The sequence below is a fragment of the Pongo abelii genome, chromosome 14, assembly GCF_028885655.2.
Source record: "Pongo abelii isolate AG06213 chromosome 14, NHGRI_mPonAbe1-v2.0_pri, whole genome shotgun sequence".
Classification (NCBI taxonomy): Eukaryota; Metazoa; Chordata; class Mammalia; order Primates; family Hominidae; genus Pongo; species Pongo abelii.
This window is the reverse complement of record NC_071999.2, coordinates 119,541,202-119,563,502: the sequence shown is the minus strand read 5'-3', so window position 1 is coordinate 119,563,502 and position 22,301 is coordinate 119,541,202. Positions and strand designations below refer to the sequence as shown.

The 22,301-nt window shown below is 46.7% G+C and overlaps 1 pseudogene; it reads right to left on the bottom strand.

Annotated features, from left to right (window-relative positions):
* Window positions 1–19,364: 19,364 nt before the first annotated feature.
* Window positions 19,365–20,574, bottom strand: LOC134759871 (L-lactate dehydrogenase B chain-like; annotated as a pseudogene).
* Window positions 20,575–22,301: the final 1,727 nt, after the last annotated feature.

Below are 22,301 nucleotides of genomic sequence, written 5' to 3'. Positions count from 1 at the left end.
GCACCTGTCGCATAAGTACCTACATCTTAGAAAAAGATTTAATCTTACATTTCAAAAGGCATCATGGCAACAGGGACTGGATGTGCACCTAGTTAATAGAGACAGCACTCAGCCAGATAAAGACATGACCAGGCACTCTTACTATGAGTCCTCACCAGAGGACTGTGACCTTAAAAAGGGCGGGATTTGACCAGTTCAACACTGGCATTTTGATAGACCCCACCTTGCTGTCACTTGTGCTTAGCACCCTGCATCTGTTGCCTAAGGATCTGCTCGCATCAAAGACTTCCTTGGAAGACAGTGACTTCTGTCTGGATCAGGCCGGAATACACTCCTTGTTCCCGTCATTGCTTTTCCTTGGATTGATCCATTAACCCCTTTTCCTATCCCCTTTCTCTTGATGTCCAATGTTACTTTGTTTGATGGGGAATGTTTAAACCATAACGTTTGTATTTTAAGTACACAGTGATGTATAATTTGCAGTATTGACTGACTCGTGGAGTGGCTTGAGCCTCTGCCCATGGCTCTACCAAGTTAACAAGTAGTACTGAAGGGAATTGTCTCGAGGCAACTCCTCGTAGCTCGTGGCTTTTATAATTGAAATAGCATCAATATATTTCCACCTTGTGGAAAGACATACACGTGTGTGGACCTGATTATGTCTGACCTTGTGCTGTTCACAACATGCCTTGAGAGAGAAGTACTTTTGAACCGAGACCTCTCACACGATGGGTACAGCAAGTGCTAATAAACTTCTGCTGGTTTCTCCTGTTGCTCTGAATTTTGTTTTCAGGAGAATGTCTCAACTAATAGAGAAAGAAGAGAAATTATATTTTCTCCCCTGCAGTGGAATGAGATAATTATGCAAAACTCTGGAGGTTTAAATTTGGGGACTCCTCTCATCCACTGCTTCTTAAGGAGGCTAGAAGTAGGGTTTAGAAAGTAGGAGAGGTGTTGAACAAGCATACTGAATATTACAGTTTTGTGGTGCAAAACAAAAACCTGCTTAACAATGCAAAAATAGAATCTAATGCTGGACAAAATCTTGGTTGAAGGAGGTTCAGACATGACATGATTCCCACACTGTGTCCTGAAGTGTGTATCAGAATGGAGGGAGGGCATTTATCAAAAAAAGGCTCAGAAACACTCATCTAGTCCGAACCATACATGTCTGTTCCTTCCTTTCCTGCTGCTTCCCGTGCTCTGGCCATACTCATCTATTTAGTTTACCTGCCTCCACTTTTTTGTGGTTACAATTATTTAGACAAAGTGATGCCCTACTCCCTCCCTCCCTCCCTTCCTTCCTTTTCTTTTTCTTTTTTTCTTCTTTTTCTCATTCTTTCCTTTTTCTTTTCTTCACCCTTTTCTTTATTTTTTGTTTTGTTTTGTTTTGTGACAGGATTTCTGTCTGTCTCCCGGGCTGGAGTGCAGTGTTGGAATCAAGGCTCACTGCAGCCTCAAGCGGTCTTCCCACCTCGGCGTCCTAAGTAGATGGGACTACCGGTGCACACCATCACACCTGGCCAATTTTTAAAAAATTAGCTGGGATCGCAGGCATGCACCACCATGCTCAGCTAATTTTTGTGTTTTTAGTAGAGACAGGGTTTCACGATGTTGTCCAGGCTGTTCTTGAACTCCTGACCTCAAGCGATCCACCCTCCTTGGCTTCCCAAAGTGCTGGGAATACAGGCATGAGCCACCGTGCCTGACCTTTTTTTTCCACTTTTTTATAGCTTTTCTTTGTTTTTTAAGTTAGGAATTCAGTGTGGAATATATTTCCCTGAAGACATTGTCAACCTAAAATAATCAAGAGTCAGAATCTACTTTAAAGAGAGATTATTCAAGCAGAAAGTTTGAGGACAGGCCGCCCAGGAAGCACAGATTCCAAAGAACGGAAGTCGGTGTTCTGAAATGTAGCAGTTTGGGATCATTTCTATGGATGAAGTTTAGGGAAACTTAACACAATTCCAGCATCTTTCTCTCTGAGGGTGAATGCACAGTTACTGTGCTTTGATTAGCCAAGGTGGTCGTTTCCTATTGGGAAAGGTATGTTTGGCATTCCACACGGAGTATGTCACGGGGTTGTGCCATCTAGTCTGAGGACAGGTGCACAGGACAAGGAAGGAGGCGGCTGGTCCACAGCAAAGATCAGTAATGGGAAGCAGGGAAGTCTGGCCTCTGCTCTCTCCTAGTCATTTACAAAATAAGAACAAGAGGCTGTGTGGTCGCCTGTCAGCCTGCCCAGCCCAAGAAGCTGAAGCTGCACACGTGCTGCATGGCTCAGGCCACAGGCCTGGCTTCCCCCTTGGCACAAGAAACAGAGGCTCCTCAAATTTTCTTCTGCAATTTCTGACACAAGAACTGAGGTTTGGTAGCTGATACATGGCTCAGTATTTGAAATAAAGTAGTGGTTGATAGGTAAAAATTGAGATAAGTAGTCTTTTTATAACAATTCTAAAGGATATTTTACATAAAAGTAGAATAATATAATGATCCCCGCATTGCCTACCACTATTACCCGCCTTTCAGTTACTACTTGAAAAACGTTTTTTAGAGGTAGGGTCTCACTGTGTTGCGCAGGCTGGGTTGCCCAGCACTGCAGCCTCATCCTTCTGGGTGCAAGTGACGGTTCCACCTCAGCCTCCCAAGCAGCTCCGACTACGGGCACGCACTGTCACACCTGGCTAATTTATTTTTACTTTTGTATAAAAGGGTTTGCTATGTTGCTCAGGCTGGTTGTGAACTCCTGGGCTCAAGTGACCATCCCGCCTTGGCCTCCCAAAATGCTGGGATTATAGATGGGAGCCACGATGTCCAGCCCAGTTACCAACATTATGGCTAAACTCACCTTGGGCATTTCTAGGTCACAGTTGGAATCCATGATTTCATCAAGAAGCCCTGGTTTGGGCCGGGCGCAGTGGCTCACACCTGTAATCCCAGCACTTGGGGAGGCTGAGGTGGGAGGATCCCGTGAAGACAGGAGTTTGAGACCAGCCTGGCCAACATGTTGAAACCCTGTCTCTACTGAAAATACAACAATTAGCGGGCTGTGTTGGCGTGCGCCTGTAATCCCAGCGACTCCAGAGGCTGAGACATGAGAATCACTTGAAACCTGGGAGGCAGAGGTTGCAGTGAGCTGAGATCATGCCATTGCACGCCAGCCTGGGCAACAGAGTGAGACTCTGTCTGAAAAAAAATAAAGCCCTGGTTTATTTTGATGAGAAATGGTCTTTAGAGATGTCAGAGTCAAAATAAAAATGTAGAGATGACTCTCCAAATTTAACGTTTTATTTGGGAAGAAAGCATTGCAATTCAGGTGTCAACCGCAAATAATGAGATTCAGAAAATCTGATTACCTATAGTGTGTATTTGAGCGCAGAGTTTGAGGATGGCCACCCGGGAAGGCACTGACTGCAGACAAATGGGGTCAGCGTTTCCGAGTGGAGAAGCTCAGGTTTCACTTACCAGGCGGAGACAGAAGCTCCAGCAGGATCACCACAGTTCTCATACGAGGCCAGGGGCACACGCCGCAGCGGTTCCATTGGTTAGGGATCTCTGTATTTGAAGAAAGATTGCGTTATGACTCCATGAGGAGGGGTAGTGATCTGAGGGGGTCTTATCTCCAGTGCCATTTGGTTTTTATTGTTTACAGAGAAAAAGGCAGAAGTTGCAGCTGCATGTGGCATGACCTAGGCCGCGTAGCCACATTCCCCTCAAGACTCGGGATAATTCACAATTTCAAAGGCTTTATGTTTGATTCATTCAATTTCACAGGAGCATACACACAAACTGCGTGTCTTTGAAGAAGAAAGAGAAGATTCGGGGTTTGATAAGAAGGAGGAAGGTCTTGAGAGAAAGTTCCCTGCTGTTGGTAAAGCTCTGGGGGAGCTGGTAGGGTCCGTGGGCGTGGGCAGCAGTGGGGGCAGCAGTGGGGACGGGGAAGTTTGTCCTCTGGGGCTGTCGGGTGTCTCAGCAGCCATGGATGGAACTGGATTCAGGTTACAGCAGCAGTTTTCGCTGCCAGGCTTGAAGAGAATTACATTTTGGAGCAACATTGTGTGTCCTGAGTGCTTTCTCCCTGGGCTCTTTGACTGTTTTAGTTGGGTGGCGAGAATGACCCCATTTCTCTGATCAACTTTCATTGAGATCACAATCTATTTTAGCAACTGGTTTGTCAAGCTTCTAGGTCTTTTCCATACACAGACCTAAGAAAGACAGAACATTTAAGAAAATCAGGACTTTATACTGGGATTTTCTATTCAAATGAAAATTAGGGAGTTTTAACATCTTTTTTTGAGATGGAGTTTCACTCTTGTTGCCCAGGCTGGAGTGCAATGGCGCGATCTCAGCTCACCACAACCTCCACCTCCCAGGTTCAAGCGATTCTCCTGCCTCAGCCTCCCGAGTAGCTGTGATTACAGACATGCACCACCATGCCCGGCTAATTTTTTTGTATTTTTAATAGAGACGGGGTTTCTCCATGTTGGCTTGGCCTGTCTCAAACTCTCGACCTTAGGTGATCCTCCTGCCTCAGCCTCCCAAAGTGCTGGGATTACAGGTGTGAGCCACTGCACCCGGCCTAACTTCTTTTTTATGTCTGTATTTGCATCTGTGTTTTCTTACGCTGACAATCTTGACTCCTGACAAGGGTCCCATAATTTGCTTTCCTACAATCTGTGAGTGACAGCTTTGCGGCGCAGCACTCAGGTCACCACCAGGACTGCTGGGTGCCTTGAGGGTCTGTCCACAGCTCTTTTTCGTCTTTTGGGCACGTCCTCCCAGGGCAGCAGCCGGTGCTCTGTGTAAAAGTCACTCAAGGCATCTTCTTTGTGTGTTTGTGCCACCCACTCTCTCTACAGTTAGGTTCATTGACTTCATTTCTTTCCAAGTTTTAAGGAGTGCTTTTTGTTCCTTTTCTTTCTTTTTTTTTTTCCTGTTTTCTTTTCTTTTTTTTCTTTTTTTTTTTAGACACGGTCTTGCTGTGTCACCTAGGCTGGAGTGCAGTGGCACAATCTTGGCTCACTGCAACCTTGAACTCCTGAGCTCAAGTGATCCTCCATCCTCAGCCTCCTGAGTAGCTGGGACCACAGGTGCGTGCTACCACACAAGGCTAATTTTTTGAACTTTTTGTAGAGACGGAGTCTTGTTGTGTTACCCAGGCTGGTCTTGATTTCCTGGGCTCAAGCGAACCTCCTGCCTTAACCTCTCAAAGTGCTGGGATTACGAGCTGGTCTTGAACTCCTGAGCTCAAGTGATCTTCCCACCTCAGCCTCCCAACGTGTGGGGATTATAGGCGTGAACCACCACGCCCAGCCTGAACCATAAATGCATTTTGTGATGCAAAAAACAAAACAAAACAAAAACAAGCCTCAAAAGGTCACAAGTGTGATTCCATGCACATGACATTCTGGAAAAAGCAAAGCACTAGGGACTGCTGGGGTCGGGGGGAGCTGGCCCCAGCATTCCAGCATGACGGGACAGTTCTGGGGTCGGGAGAGCCAGCCCCAGCATTCCAGGATGACGGGACAGTTCTGGGGTCGGGAGAGCCAGCCCCAGCATTCCAGGATGACGGGACAATTCTGAGGTCGGGGGCCGTGGGGGTTCCAGGATGACAGGACAGTTCTGTAAGGAATATGGTGGTGGAGGACATTCTGAATATTTGTCAAACCCATAGAGATGCACATCACAGACTAAACTTTACTATACATTAATGTTGGAAATCTACCTGGAGGTAGGGATGGGGGAAGACCCAAGACAGAATGCAGGCTGTGACCAGCAAAGACGGTGCATGGGAGCGAGTCCCGCAGCCACACTGAAGGACGTGAGGAAGAAAGGAGCTGGTCTAAGTGACTTGGAGTCTTCACAGGATGCTTTTGGGGAGGAAATATGATTTTCCTCAACCTCCATGACTTGTAAGTTGGGACAGAGTCCCGTGACAAAAGACAGGTTAACAAGAGAAAAGCAAACGGTTGATAAACACACGGTGCGCATCAGTGGGAGGAATCTCATTGTGTTAGCTGTTTGCATCGCTAGAAAGGCATACTTGAGGCTGGGTAATTTACAAATAAGAGGGGTTTATTTTGGCTCATGGTTCTGCAGGCTGCACAGAATGCATGGTGCTGGCATCTGCTTCTAGGAAGGCCTCAGGGAGCTTACAATTGTGGCAGAAGGCAAAGGAGGGGCAGGCGCATCACCTGGCAAGAGAGAGATGCCAGGCCGCCTGAAACCACCAGCTCTCATGAACTCAGAACAGGTTCTCGCTTGGTACCATGAGGAGAGAACCAAGCCATTCACGAGGAATCCACCCCCATGACCCACACATCCCCCACCAGGCCCCACCTCCAACACTAGAGGTTAATGTATTTCAACATGAGATTTGGAGGGACAAACATCCAAACCACCCCACTCAGTGAAAATTACAAAGCAGTGGCTTACAACTCTGGCTTACAGCATCTTCAGGAAAGAACAGTATATTTGCAGACAGAGGGCAAAGGAAAGCAGTTTTGGGCTTCCAAAGGCGGGAAATTGTGGGAAGCTAAAATATATGGGAGGAAACGAATGGGGTAAGGTTTGCTTGCAGATTTCCCTGGTACCTTCTCTGGACTGGTGAGCGTCCAGAGCTGTCTCCAGTAAAGGAGAATTTATATCCTGTCTTGGTGTAGAAGAGCTTTTCCTCCATTTGCTGCTAAATTGCTTTTAGTTCAAAATAAGTTTTATGTCAAAGAGGCATATTTTACGGTGACACATTCTGGTTTCCTTTAATACTGTGAGGTTCAATGCGCAAGAGCTGTTCAGAAACACCATACTCTGGTTGGTAAATTTGTTTCCCACAGGGGTGTGGATTAGCAAACTATGTGTTTGCCAGTGTGGAACCAATGGATATTCTGCAGATAATGATAATTTGCAGGTCCTCCCTGTGGAAGACAGAAGTTATGAGTAAGGAAAGGCACAGGTGAGAATGAGTTCTGTGGCACTGGATGGGCAGGCCCTGGGGCCTCAGGATGAGCCCAGGTGTCTTTAAATAGATACAGCCGCATAGTTACAGAAATAAGCAGACCTGCACGTGCATGCACACATGAGTCACGGACCCTCCTCTCCTCGCCTGGCTCCAGCTGCTGACAGAGCTGAAGCTGCAGCTTCAGCGACAGCAAGCACAGCCTGTGGCTGCATCCTGGTCTCTCAACACCATTCTCCAGTAAAGGAATCTGGGCTCCTTGGAGAATGGTTGATCCAAGACTAGGAGGGAAAATGCAAAATGAGCCTGGAGCATCTCGTGGCTCCAGGAAATTAGGATGTACTTGAAAAGCAAACTGACAGGTGTGATAAAAGGACCCAGATGCCACCCCAAAAAACGTTCCCAATGGCCAAAGCTGGAAGAGTTTGAGTAGGAAAGTAAAGAATAATAGCTTTGGCATATGAGCAAAAGAATAGAGTAAATGTCCCTGGTTGGGAGCAGGTCCCCCAAAATTTGGCCATAAACTGGCCCCAAAACTGGCCATAAACAAAATCTCTGCAGCACTGTAACATGTTCATAATGGCCCTAACACCCAAGCTGGAAGGTTGTGGGTTTATGGGAATGAGGGCAAGGAACGCCTGGCCCACCCAGGGCGGAAAACCGCTTAAAGGCATTCTTAAGCCACAAACAATAGCATGAGCGATCTGTGCCTTAAGGACATGTTCCTGCTGCAGTTAACTAGCCTAACCTATTCCTTTAGTTTGGCCCATCCCTTCGTTTCCCATAAGGGATATGTTTAGTTAATTTAATATGTATAGAAACAATGCTAATGACTGGTTTGCTGTTAATAAATGTGGGTAAATCTCTGTTCAGGGCTCTCAGCTCTGAAGGCTGTGAGACCCCTGATTTCCCACTTCACACCTCTGTATTTCTGTGTGTGTCTTTAATTCCTCTAGCGCCGCTGGGTTAGGGTCCCTCCCCGACCGAGCTGGTCTCGGCAGTCCCTGAATCCCTTCAGATGGAAATAACTGAATAAGTAGAGGAGAAGAAACAAATCTTCCTTACAGAAATTCCCGTCATTCAATGCAGAAAGGAGGAGGGAAGTGGAAAATTAGCATTTCCACCATCATAACAATTGCTGCAGGCTGTGTCCACTGGCAGACCTGAACAGGAACGTTTAAGGAGAAACAAGTATTTGCATCGCCTTGAAGCCTCCCTGCTGCCACGAGCTGAGTCCGCTGATGGAGGCTGGTATCCCCTGTGGCAGGATCTGCTGGCACCGTGTGCCTCCTGACAGGCCGCCGCGCATGCCCAGCCCCCTCGGGGCTGGCCTTCAGAAAACAGACCAGCGCAGATGGAAGGCAGGTCTACCAGGTACCTGACCAGTACTCAAAACCTCAAGGTCATGACAGACTGTGAAAGAAGGATGAACTGTCACAGACAAAGACACCAAGGAGACATGAGGACCAACGCAGTGTGGGACCCCGGATCAGCTGCTAGAACAGAGATAGGGCATTTGTAAAAAATTGGTAACATTCAAATGAGCTTTGTAGTTTAGCTAATGGCAGGGCACCAAAATTCATCTCTTGTTTTTGATGGATGCACCACGGTTCTGTAAGGAGTTAACATGGGACTGGATGAAGGTATCAGGCTTCTGTCACTCTTATGTCTACAGCCAATGGCGTTTTCACTGGATCACGTTGTACTTACAAGTTCACTGAGGGAGGTTGACATCTTTATGGTGTTGCACCTTCTTACCCAAGGGCACTTAAATTTGTCCAAGTCTAGTTTAAGTTACTTATTTGTTTATTTATTTTTGAGAAGGAGTCTCGCTCTGTCACCCAGGCTGGAGTGCGGTGGCACAATCTCGGCTCACTGCAACCTCTGCCTCCCGGGTTCAAGCGATTCTCCTGCCTCAGCCTCCTGAGTAGCTGGGATTACAGGCACCCGCCACCATGCCCAGCTGATTTTTGTATTTTTATTTTTATTATTTATTTATTTATTTATTTTTGAGAAGGAGTCTTTTTCTGTTGCCCAGGCTGGAGTGGCACAATCTCAGCTCACTGCAACCTCTGCCTCCCGGGTTCACGCGATTCTCCTGCCTCAGCCTCCCGAGTAGCTGGGATTATAGGTGCCTGCCACCATGCCCAGCTAATTTTTTGTATTTTTAGTAGAGACAGGGTTTCACCATGTTGGTCAGGCTGATCTCGAACTCCTGACCTTGTTATCTGCCCGCCTCAGCCTCCCAAAGTGCTGGGATTACAGGTGTCTGCCACCGCACCCGGCTCTCAAGCCATCTTCCTGCCTCAGTCTCCCAAAGTGCTGGGATTATAGGCGTGAGCCCTGCCTTATTTTATTTTTTAATTGACATATAATAATTGCACATGATTATGGAGTACATAGTGATGTTTGGATCCATATAACGTGTAGTGGTCAGATCGAGGTAATTAACACTTCTGTCAAATCAAACATCATTTCTCGGTATTGGGGTCATTCCACATCCTCCCTCTAGCTATTTGAAACTGTAGTCCCCCTCCAGTGCTGTAGAACACTGGAACTTATTCCTTCTGTAGTTTTGTATCCTTTAGCCAATCTCTCCCTATCCGTGATTGTTTTCTTTTCCCAAGAATCAGCAAATCGTCCCATATTGGAAGAGACTACTGTTGTGGTGATCAGAATTTCTAGCACTGGACCTGGGGAGAGGACAGGTTGCCAGGGGTCTTCCTCCCTCGAGCCTTCCATTCTCCCTGGGGTTGCATCAGAGCTGAGCTCTGTTGAGGCTACTCAGAATGTGGGCTTTGGCACCAGGCGGACCTGAGCTTGAAGCTCCTGTCTGTCACTCGTCACTGGGGTCCTTGATTTTCACTTCTTTACCATGCTCGTGCACACTTACCTCAGCAGCATTTCCTGTTGGTCCATTAATGACACGAGAGGCAACTGATCATGCTGATGAGTGTATGGTTAGGATTAATGAATGAGAGGCAATGGATCGTGCTGATGAGTGTACGGTTAGGGTTAATGAATGAGAGGCAATGATCATGCTGATGAGTGTACGGTTAGCATTAACCAGTGATAGGCAACAATCATGCTGATGAGTGTACGGTTAGGGTTAACCAATGAGAGGCAACGATCGTGCTGATGAGTGTACAGTTAGTGTTAACCAGTGATAGGCAACGATCATGCTGATGAGTGTATGGTTAGGGTTAATGAATGAGATGCAACGATCGTGCTGATGAGTATATGGTTATGGTTAACCAGTGAGAGGCAACGATCTTGCTGATCAGTGTACGGTTAGCATTAACCAGTGAGAGGCAACGATCGTGCTGACCAGTGTATGGTTAGGGTTAATGAATGAGAGGCAATGGATCGTGCTGATGAGTGTACGGTTAGGGTTAACCAGTGAGAGGCAATGATCGTGCTGATCAGTGTATGGTTAGGGTTAATGAATGAGAGGGCGACTGATCATGCTGATCAGTGTACAATTAGAGTTAACAAATGACATGTCAGAAAAATGTAAAACAGGAAGTGTTAAAGTAAAATATATGCTAATAAGCAGAAAAAAGAAGCAAAACTCCCATAATGTGATAATTTTTTAGATGAGCCTCTTCTGTGGGAATTTAGATTACTTTTTTTTCTGTTAAAAATGATGCCTTTGGGGCCAGGCACAGTGGCTCATGCCTATAATCCCCGCACTTTGGGATGCCGAGGTGGGAGGATTGCTTGATTCCAGGAGTTTGAGATTAGCCTGGGCAACATAGGGAGACCCCATCTCTACAAAAAATACAAAAATTAGCTGAGTGTGATGGTGCACACTTATGATCTCACCTACTTGAGAAATTGAGGTGGGAGGTTGCTTGAACCCGGGAGGTCAAGGCTGCAGTGAGCTGTGATTGTATAACTGAACTCCAGCCTGGGCAACAGAGCAAGACCTTGTCTCAAAAATAATAAAATGGATTGGGCATCGTGGCTCACACTTGTAATCCCAGCACTTTGGGAGGCCGAGGTGGGCAGATTACAAGGTCAGGAGTTCGAGACCAGCCTAGCCAATATATAGTGAAATCCTGTCTCTATTAAAAATACAAAAATTAGCCGGGCATGGTGGTGGGCACCTGTAGTCCCACCTACTTGGGAGGCTGAGGCAGGAGAATTGCTTGAATCTGGGAGGTGGAGGTTGCAGTGAGCCAAGATGGTGCCACTGCACTCCAGTCTGGGCAACAGAGTGAGACTCCATCTCAAAAAATAATAATAATAATAAAATTAAAAAAAATAATGCCTTTGGGAGAATCTTTTGTACCTATGTGTTGGTTCGTCTTGGATAGTTTCCTTTTGAGAGACTCCTTGGAGAATGGCTGGGTCACAGGGTGTCAGCCTTTCGGCTTCTGTGTCTAAGTTGCTTTCCAGGAGCTGCTCATGAGAAGGCCTTAATACTGTCCTGAGTGTTAGGTGCCGTGACTTAAGCCTCTTAAAACGGGCAAGGTTTACCAATTTCCTTGAAGTACTTAAACCATGGTAGTCTTGTTTTTAGAAGGTTATGAAACGGAACCCTCTCACAAAAAAGAACCAAAACTTTTACCTTCTTCGAAAGTGGGTTTAAAAAAAATAGTTCAAAGTCATTTGCAGCAAGAGAAATTCAGTAACTGCAATAATGCTCATGTTCCCATTACAGACTCACTGGAATGCTGTCTCCTGAGAGCCCTGGGATCCAAGGTGTGCTTAATTAGAGCCTGTTTTTATTTAAGAATGAAATCCTGCTAACCAGAGCCTATTCCTAATAATGGAAAACACAGAATGGGAACTGAAATCCACATGAAGCCACTTCTCCATCTAAACTCATGACTCACCTCAAAGGGGGATTTAAAAATGGCTCTGTGAGGCCCGGCACGGTTTCTCACGCCTGTAATCCCAGCACTTTGGGAGGCTGAGGCGGGTGGATCACGAGGTCAGGAGATCGAGACCAGCCTGGACAACATGGTGAAACCCTGTCTCTACTAAAAATACATAAATTAGCTGGGCGTGGTGGCAGGCATCTGTAATACCAGCTACTCGGCAGGCTGAGGTAGGCGAATCACTTGAACCTGGGAGGTGGAGGTTGCAGTGAGCTGAGATCGCGCCACTGCATTCCAGCCTAGCGACAGAGCGAGACTGTGTCTCAAAAAAAAAAAAGAAAAAAAGAAAGGCTCTATGTTACTGTTGCCATACAGCAGAACTGAGCATCACGGGACAGACATGTCAGAATCGTGTTCACGTCATGCCTGAGGAGATGGTGATGAGAGGAGATGGTGTCTGTGATGAAAGACCTGCAGACACATGTCCATCTGTGGTCTCCAGGTGGTATCTGTTAGGAAGGCTACCTGGAGGCATCAGTCATCAGTTAATCTGGCCATTGTCTGTTTCTGTTTCATAAGAAGAAAACTTTAGGATCCAGACAAGAGCATTAAGAAAGATCACAATGACCATGGCACTGACTTTGAAAAAGATCCTCAATGAGGAACTATTAGTTTATCTAGGTAGAGCTAGGTAAAAATGCCTCATTCATTTTCCATTTTTTCTTTTAATTTTTATTTGGAGAAAGTCTTGCTCTGTTGCCCAGGCTAGAGTGTAGTGGCGTGATCTTGGCTCACTGCAACCTCCGCCTTCCGGGTTCAAGTGATTCTTCTGCCTCAGCCTCCCAAGTAGCTGGGATTACAGGCATGTGCCACCAAGCTGAGCTAATTTTGTACTTTTAGTAGAGATGAGGTTTCGCTATGTTGGACAGGCTGGTCTTGAACTCCTGGCCTCAAGTGGTCTGCCTGCCTCTGCCTCCCAAAGTGCTGAGATTACAGGCGTGAGCCACTGCACCTGGCCTCTTTTAACTTTTAAAATCAACTTCACTGAGGTTAATTTACATAAAATAAAGAAACCCATTTTAGGTGCTCAGTTTGAAGAATTTTGACAAGTATGTATACCCATGAAACCACCACCCCAATCAAGATAGGAAACGTTTTCTTCAATCCAGAAGGCTCCCGCATGCCCTCTGTGGTTCACCCAACCCCTAAACCCACACAGCCTCGGGTCTGCTTTGTCGCGAGGGATGAGTTGTGTATCACAGCATTTCACTTGGTTGGAAGCACAGAGTGTGTACTTCGTTGTGTCTGGGTTCTTTCTCTTTGGGTGATGCTTTTGAAGCTTGCCCATGTTGCTGTACACAGCACACCTTCACCCTTTTTAGTGCGAAAGCACATCCCTTGTTTGGAGGCACATCCCGTTGTTTGGAGGCACATCCCGTTGTTTGGAGGCACATCCCTTGTTTGGAGGCACATCCTGTTGTTTGGAGGCACATCCGTTGTTTGGAGGCACATCCGTTGTTTGGAGGCACATCCCGTTGTTTGGAGGCACATCCCTTGTTTGGAGGCACATCCCTTGTTTGGCTCTACCATAATCGTTTGCTCGTTCACCTGTTGAAGGACATTTGGGTTGTTGTTTCCATTTTTTTGGTTGTTACAAATAAAGCTGCTGTGAATGTTTGTGCACAGGTTTTTTGTGGACCCGTGCTTTCCCTTCAGTAAATACCTAGGAGCGGAATGGCTCGGGCATGTGGTAGGTGCGTGTTTAGCTTCCAGAGAAACGGCTACCTGTTTCTCCAAAGTGGCTGCACCATTGCACGTTCCCCACAACAGCGTCTCCACATCTCTGCCAAAACTTGGTATTGTCAGTCTTTTTCTTTTCTAATTTTTTCTTTTTCTTTTTTATCTTTTGCAACAGAGTCTTGCTATGTTGCCCAGGTTGCTCTCAGGTCCTGGCCTCAAGTGATCCTCCCGCCTCAGCCTCTCAGATAGCTGGGGATTACAGGTGTGCACCACCACTCCCGATTTGTCTTTTTAATTAAAAAAATTATAATAGCTTTGTAATAGTATCTCACTGTGATTGTCATTTGCATTTTACTGACAGCTAATGGCATGGAGGGTCCTTTCATGTGTCTAATATCCATTTGTATCTTTTTCAGTGGTGTCTATTTAAACTTTGGCATATTTTTAAGAATGGTTTCTTTTCTTATTGTTGAATTCTGAGTGTTCTTTACATATTTTGGACACAGATCCTTTGTCAGCGCTCTGTATTGTAAACATTTTCTCCCATTCTATGCCTTGTCTTTTTTTTTTTTTTTTTTTTTTCTGAGACAGAGTCTCGCTCTGTCACCCAGGCTGGAATGCAGTGGCATGATCCCAGCTCACAGCAAGCTCCACCTCCTGGGTTCATGCCATTCTCCTGCCTCAGTCTCCTGAGTAGCTGGGACCACAGGCGCCCACCACCATGCCTGGTTAATTTTTTTTTTTTTTTTGTATTTTTAGTGGAGACAGGGTTTCACCATGTTAGCCAGGATGGTCTCAATCTCCTGACCTCGTGATCTGCCTGTCTTGGCCCCTCAAAGTGCTGGAATTACAGGTGTGAGCCACCATGCCCGGCCACCTTTTTGTTTTCTTAATGGTATCTATCAAAGAGCAAGCTTTCAGTTTTTAAAATGTATTTTATTTTATTTTGAGACAGGGTCTTGCTCTGTCACCCAGGCTGGAGGGCAGTGGCACAATCAGGGCTCACTGTGGCCTTGACCTCCCAGGCTCAAGTGATCCTCCTGCCTCAGCCTCCTGAGTAGCCGGGACTACAGGAATGTGCCACCACGCCCAGCAAATTTTCTGAGTTTTTTTTGTAGAGACAAGATCCACTGTGTTGCCCAGGCTGGTCTCAAACTCCTGGGCTCAAACGAATCCGCCCGCCTTGGCCTCCTAAAGTGTTGGGATTCCAGGCATGAGCCACCACGTCCAGCCCAACACCCCCTTATCCTATCTCAAGCATTTCTTTCTACTGACCTCAAGTCTTTAATTCTTTCAACCAGTTGCCAATCGGAAAATCTTTGACTCCATCTATGACCTGTAAGCTCCTTCCAACCTTCACTTCAAGATGCTCTGCCTTCCCAGGCAGACCAAAGTATACCAACCTGCATCTGTTTATGCCTTTGCCCACAACTCCTGCCTCCCTAAAATGTGTAAAACCAAACTGGAGCCCAGCCACCTCACACGCATTCTCAGGACCTCCTGAAACTGTTCCCTGGGCCATGGTCACTTGTATTGGCTCAGAATAAACCTCTTTCTTCTCTTTCTTTTTCTTTCTTTTTCTTTCTCTCTTTCTCTCTTTCTTTCTTTCTTTCTTTCTCTTTCTTTCTTTCTTTCTTTCTTTCTTCTTTCCTTTCTTTCTTTCTTTCTTTCTTTCTTTCTTTCTTTCTTTCTTTCTTTCTTTCTTTCTTTCTTTCTTTCTTCTTTCTTTTCTCTTTCTTTCTTTTCTTTCTTTCTTTTTTTTTTTTTTTCAGATGGGATCTTGCTCTGTCCCCCAGGCTGGAGTGCAGTGCCACAATCATAGGCTCATGCAGCCTCAAACTCCTGGGCTCAAGGGTAAACCTCTTTCAATATTTTACAAGTTTGGCTTTTTCGTCAAAATTGCCTCGGCATCTTTATTTTTTTGTTTATTTGGTTTTTGCTTTTTTGAGACAGGATCTCACTCTCATGACCCAGGCTGGAGTGCGGTGGTGCCATCACTGCTCACTGCAGCCTCGACTTCCCAGGGCGGGTGATTCTCCCACCTCAGCCTCCCAAGTAGCTGGGACTACGGGTGCGTGCCACCACACTCAGATAATATTTGTATTTTTAGCAGAGATGGGGTTTCACCATGTTGCCCAGGCTGGTCTTGAATTCCTGAGCTCAAGTGATCCACCTGCTCGGCCTCCCAAAGTGCTGGGATTACAGGTGTGAGCCGCTGTACCCGGCCTGGCATCCTTGTTGAAAATAACTTGACCTGATGTAAGTGGATGAAGTTTTATTCTCTCTGTGTGACTCAGTTGATCTCTATGTCTACCCTTTTGCTAATATCACAATGTCTTGATTTATAGTAAGTCTTTGGTATTGGGTAGAGTAAGTCTCCAACTTTGTTCTTTTAAAATTTGTTTTGACTATTTGCACTTCCATATACATTTTAGAATCAGCTTGTCATTTTTCTATAAAGCAAGCCAGAATTTTGCTGGGCTCTGGATTGAATCTATATATCAATTTGGCGAAGACTGACATCTTAATATTGGGTTTGACAATAATGTGGTAAACGTCTCCATTTATTTTAGTCTTCAACGTTTTTTTCAACCATGTTTTGTAGTTTTCAGTTGTGTTAGATCATTTGGGCTGCTATAACAAAATATTGTAAATTGAGTGACTCATAAACAATGGAAATTTATTTCCCACAGTTTTGGAGGCTGGGAAGTCCAGGATTGAGGTGCTGGCAGACTCATTGTTTGGTGAGGGCTGCTTCCTGGATCTTTGATGGTGCCTTCTTGCTCTGTCCTCGCATGGTGGAAGGGACTGGCTAGTTCTCTGGGCTCTTACAAGGGCACTAATCCTATTCACAGATTGCACCTGCACGACCTCATCACGTCCCAAAGGCCCTACCTCCTGATACCATCACCTTGGGGGTAAGGATTTCAACACAAGTTTTGGGGGTACACACTAGTCTACAGCATCATATAACCATCTGAATCCAGAAATGTCTCTCTAAACATGCTCTAGTGCATCTGACAAATTTTTGGTCAATTATTTTCATACTCATCAAATTCAAAACATTTTCTAATGTTCTTTGTGATTTTTCTTTGACTCTTGGATTACTGATTTACAAGTGTGTTATTTATTTAGAATTATCTCTTTATATTAGAATTATTTATTCAAAAATATATTGCTTAATTTCTTTTTTTTTTTTTTTTTTTGAGACGGAGTCTCACTTTGTCACCCAGGCTGCAGTGCAGTGGCGCAATCTTGGCTCACTGCAACCTTCACCTCCCGGGTTCAAGTGATTCTCCTGCCTCAGCCTCCTGAGTAGCTGGGACTACAGGCACCCACTACCATGCCTGGCTAATTTTTTGTATTTTTATTAGAGATAGGGTTTCACCATCTTGGCCAGGGTGGTCTTGAACTCCTGACTTTGTGATCCACCTGCTTTGGCCTCCCAAAGTGCTAGGATTACACGCATGAGCCACTGCGCCCAGCCTATGCTTAATTTCTAACCATTTAGTTATTTACAGTTATCTTTCTGTTAGATATCTAATCTCATTGTGGTCAGAGGATTCATTCTGTATAATTTTAATCCTTTAAATATATTAACCCTTGTTTCATGAGCCACCCGTGCTTGTCCTGGTGTGTGCAGCATTGTTGGGTGTAATTCTACGTGACTGCCATTGTTGGGTGTCATGCTACGTGACTGTCGTCGTTGGGTGCTACGTGACTGTCGTCGTTGGGTGTCATGCTACGTGACTGTCGTCATGGCTGGGTGTCAGGCTACCTGAGCGTCGTGGCTGGGTGTCAGGCTACGTGAGCGTCGTGGCTGGGTGTCAGGCTACGTGAGCGTCGTTGCTGGGTGTAATGCTACGTGAGCGTCGTCGCTGGGTGTCAGGCTACGTGAGTGTCGTCGTTGGGTGTAATGCTACGTGACTGTCGTCGTTGGGTGTAATGCTACGTGAGCGTCGTCGTTGGGTGTAATGCTACGTGACCATCGTTGGGTGTAATGCTACGTGACTGCCGTCGTTGGGTGTAATGCTACGTGACTGCCGTCATTGGGTGTAATGCTACGTGAGTGTCATTGTTGGGTGTAATGCTACGTGACCGTCGTTGGGTATAATGCTACGTGACCGTCGTTGGGTGTAATGCTATGTGACCGTCATTGGGTGTAATGCTACCTGATCACCATCATTGGGTGTAATGCTACGTGACCGCCGTCGTTGGGTGTAATGCTACGTGAGTGTCGTTGGGTGTAATGCTACGTGACCGCCGTCGTTGGGTGTAATGCTACGTGAGTGTCGTTGGGTGTAATGCTACGTGACCGCCGTCGTTGGGTGTAATGCTGCGTGACCGCCGTCGTTGGGTGTAATGCTGCGTGACCGCCGTCGTTGGGTGTAATGCTGCGTGACCGCCGTCGTTGGGTGTAATGCTGCGTGACCGCCGTCGTTGGGTGTAATGCTGCGTGACCGCCGTCGTTGGGTGTAATGCTGCGTGACCGTCGTCGTTGGGTGTAATGCTGCGTGACCGTCGTCGTTGGGTGTAATGCTGCGTGACCGTCGTTGGGGGTAATGCTGCGTGACCGTCGTTGGGTGTAATGCTACGTGACTGTTGTCGTTGAGTGTAATGATACATGACTGTCAACTGGCTCCAATTAGCGAGGAGTGTTTTTCAAGTCTTTTCTGTCCCTCTTGATTTTCTGCTATCTCCTCTCAGTTACTGAAAGAAGAGGGTCAGCACTCCTGCTGTACCCATGGGTCGGCCTGTTTCCTGTTGCTCTTGTCCGCCCATCAGCTTTTGCTTTACATATTTTGAGGTCTGTGAATAGAGGCCTGCCCAGTTAGGGTTAAGTCTTGGGATGAACGTCTGTGTTTTACCGTTATGAAAGGTACCTCTTATCTCTGGTGAGATTCCTTGTCCTGAAGTCTACTTTGATCTTAATGTAGCCACTCTATCTTTCTCATTCGTCTTCATGGTACGTCTTTCTTCATCTTCTTTCTTCTTTAGACAAGGTCTCAGCCGGGTGCCGTGGCTCATGCCTGTAATTCCAGCATTCTGGGAGGCTGAGGCGGGTGGATCACTTCAGGTCAGGAGTTCGAGCCCAGCCTGTCCAAATCCCATCTCTACTAAAAATACAAAAATTAGCCAGGTGTGGTGGGTGGCGGGCACTTGTAATCCCAGCTACTTGGGAGGCTGAGGCAGGAGAATTGCTTGAACCCAGGAGTCGGGGGCTGCAGTGAGCCAAGATAGCACCACTGTACTCCAGCCTGGGCAACAGAGCAAGATTCCATCTCAAGAAAAAAAAAGGCTCTATCTTGCCCAGGCTGGAGTGCAGTGGCATGATCTTGGCTCACAGCAATCTCTGCCTCCAGGCTCAAGCCATCCCCCTACCTCAGCCTCCCCTCAGCCTCCCGGCTCAAGCCATCCTCCTACCTCAGCCTCCCCTCAGCCTCCCAGGTAGCTGGGACTATAGGTATGCACCACCATGCCCGGCTAATTATTGTATTTTTTTGTAGAGATGGGGTCTTGCCATGTTGTCCAGGCTGGTCTCATACTCATGAACTCAAGCAATCTGCCCGCCTCGGCCTCCCAAAGTGCTGGGACTGCAGGCGTGAGCCACTGCACCCAGCCTTCTCTTCTTTTTATTAAGAAGCACGCTACCATGGTTCATTTGGTTCATTGTATTTGTTCAAGGACTCGATTGCAAGCATGAAATCAAGCATGGGCTTTGATTCTGAGCCCAAATTCACATACTGAAGAAGATAAAAGCAAACGGTCATGCATGCCTATGGATGAACACTAAAGGCTCAGGGTTCATCTCACTGTGGTTTTAAATTTCTACAGCTTAGGAGTCACAGGTCTTTGAGGTCCTTCTGGATGTCCCACGGGGTATCTGCACTTTTCTTGAGCAGAACAACCTCATTATCCCTTAGCTGTGGTTGATAACACTGGTTAATCCCCGAGCACTGAGGGTACATGGGAGACTCCAGAGGGCTTCATTCTTGGTGCCCTGCATCCCCTTCACCATTGTTGATACTGGGTGAGCCCTGGACAGATTTTTCAACATGGATTCAACAAGATCAGCTACACTTCACCCAGGAGCCCAGTCAGTATATCCTTTTAGCTTGATGACCACAGGCACTTTCAACCACTATCTTATACACTTGCTTCCAAGTTTCCTGATCATCATTAGTTCCCATTTCTGGATTCAATTCCTGGAGAGAAACACCTGCCACGTTCACACTACTCCACACAGCCACACTTGAGTCACTGTGTTCTCCCCAAATCCATCCGTGGCAGAATCCAGATCACACCCACTTCCAATCATGCAGTGCTTGGGTAATCCAACATATGTAAGAATGTTCACTGCATTGCAAACCTCAGTTATGATGCAACCAGGCTCTCTCTGCTCCAGGTTGAGATGACTGTCTCACTCTTTTGTTTTTAGATGGAGTCTCGCTCTGTTGCCCAGGCTGGAGTGCAGTGGTGTGATCTCGGCTCACTGCAACCTCCACCTCCCGGGTTCAAGCAATTCTCCTGCCTCAGCCTCCTGAGTAGCTGGGATTACAGGAATGCACCACAACACCTGGCTAATTTTTTCGTATTTTTAGTAGAGATGGGGTTTCACCATATTGGCCAGGCTGGTCTCGAACTCCTGACCTTGTGATCCTCCCGCTTCGGCCTCCCAAAGTGCTGGGATTACAGGTGTGAGCCCAGTGGTCACAGAGTCATATTTATCTGCCACAATTTTAGGTGTCTGAAGAAATAAGCTGCCATCTGCAGATCCACCATGCCACCTTTGCACTGATCTTCCATAGCACGCACAAGAGCAAGCTCATCAGAGACCTTCCCAGAGGCAGACAGCACACGCCTCACCAGCTTGTCCAACACGCCCACAGTGATCTGCTTGTTTGGGACCTGTTGCCTCTTCTGCAGCTGGTGCAAGGAGTCTTTCCTTAAGAAATGCCCTTGTGCCCAGGAGAGAGAAGGCTCTGGAAACTGCTGTAACAGTTGTACAGAGAAGACAATGCCAGCTGCGTGTGTCTCGTGGTCTTTCTTCATCCTTTAACTCATCTGTGTCTTTATTAAAATGACTCTCTGGGCTGGGCACGGTGACGCACGCCTGTCGTCCCAGCAGTTCTGGAGGCTGAGGCAGAGGATCCACTTGAGCCCAGGAATTTGAGACCAGGCTGGGCAACATGGTGAGATGTCATCTCTACAAAATATAACCAATTGGCCAGTTGTGGTGGCGCACACTTGCTACTCAAGAGGCTGAGATGGGAGGATTGTTGGAGCCCGGCAGATTGAAGCTGCAGTGAGCCGTGATTGTGCCACTGCACTCCAGCCTGGGCGACACAGTGAGATCCTCTCTCGAAATAACAGTGCCTTTCTAGTGGACAGCATATACTTTGGTCTTAATTTTCTATACAGCTTGAAAATCTTTGGCATTTAATTGGAGTGTGATGTCATTGTTACTAATAAATTAATGAGATGGTCAGGTTCCAGTCCACCCTCTTTCCATTTCCATTTGTCCTATCTGTTCTTCATTCCCTTTTAAAAGTGAATTTCCAGGCCAGGCACGGTGGCTCACGCCTGTGATCCCAGCACTTTGGGAGGCAGAGGCAGGCAGATCACGAGGTCAAGAGTTCAAGACAAGCCTGGCCACCATGGTGAAACGCTGTCTCTACTAAAAATACAAAAATTAGCTGGGTGTGGTGCTGGGTATCTGTAGCCCCAGCTACTCGGGATGCTGAGGCAGGAGAATCGCTTGAACCCAGGAGACAGAGGCTGCAGTGAGCCAAGACCACACGACTGCACTCCAGCCTGGTGACAGAGCAAGACTCTATCTGGAAAAAAAAAAAAAAAAAAAAGAATTTCCTGTTTGCCTTTTGTAAAACAAAAATAAAATTCAAAGCCCCCTCAGACCATCTGAATGGACCCCTCTATCAGGGAGGGCATTTCCAAGGCGAACCTGATGGGCTGGCTCCGGCCATGATGGGAGCAGGGGTCAGACATGCCTCATGATACCCCTGCCCTTTTGGAATTATTGATAGAACAGACTCTTTAAGCATCATGAGACTCTGTTCCCTCTGAAGCCTGCCACCTGGAGGCTGCATCTGCATGGTGAAAGTTTGGTCTCCACAGCCCCTTATTATAACCCAGACATTCCTTTCTGTTGATTCCAGGTCTTTAGATAGTAACTCTTTCAACCAATTGCCAATCAGAAACATTTTAGATCTACCTATAACCTGGAAGCCTCCCGCAGCCCCCTTTCCAGACCAAACTAACGTACATCTTACATGTATTTGATTGATGTCTCATGTCTCCCTAAAAATAAATTAGTCTGTGTCCTGACCACCCTGGGCACATGTTCTCAGGACCTCCTGAGGCTGCGTCATGAGCCATTGGTCACTCATACTTGGCTCAGAATAAATCTCTTCAAATATTTCACAGTTTGACTCTTTGTCAACACTTTGGATTGAGCGTTCTTTCGAATTATACTTTGTCTCCTCTGTTGGCTTGTTCTTTCTTCCTTTGCCTCTCTCTCTGGTATTGTTAGTGGCTGCCCCAGGGTTACCACACGCATCTCTGGCTCATCACACTCACTAGACCATCTCCCCTTCCCCCCCAGGGCTGTCACACGCATCTCTAGCTCATCACACTCACTAGACCATCTCCCCTTTCCCCCAGGGCTGTCACACACATCTCTGGGCTCATCACACTCACTAGACCATCTCCCCCTTCCCCCCAGGGCTGCCACACACATCTCTAGCTCATCACACCAGACC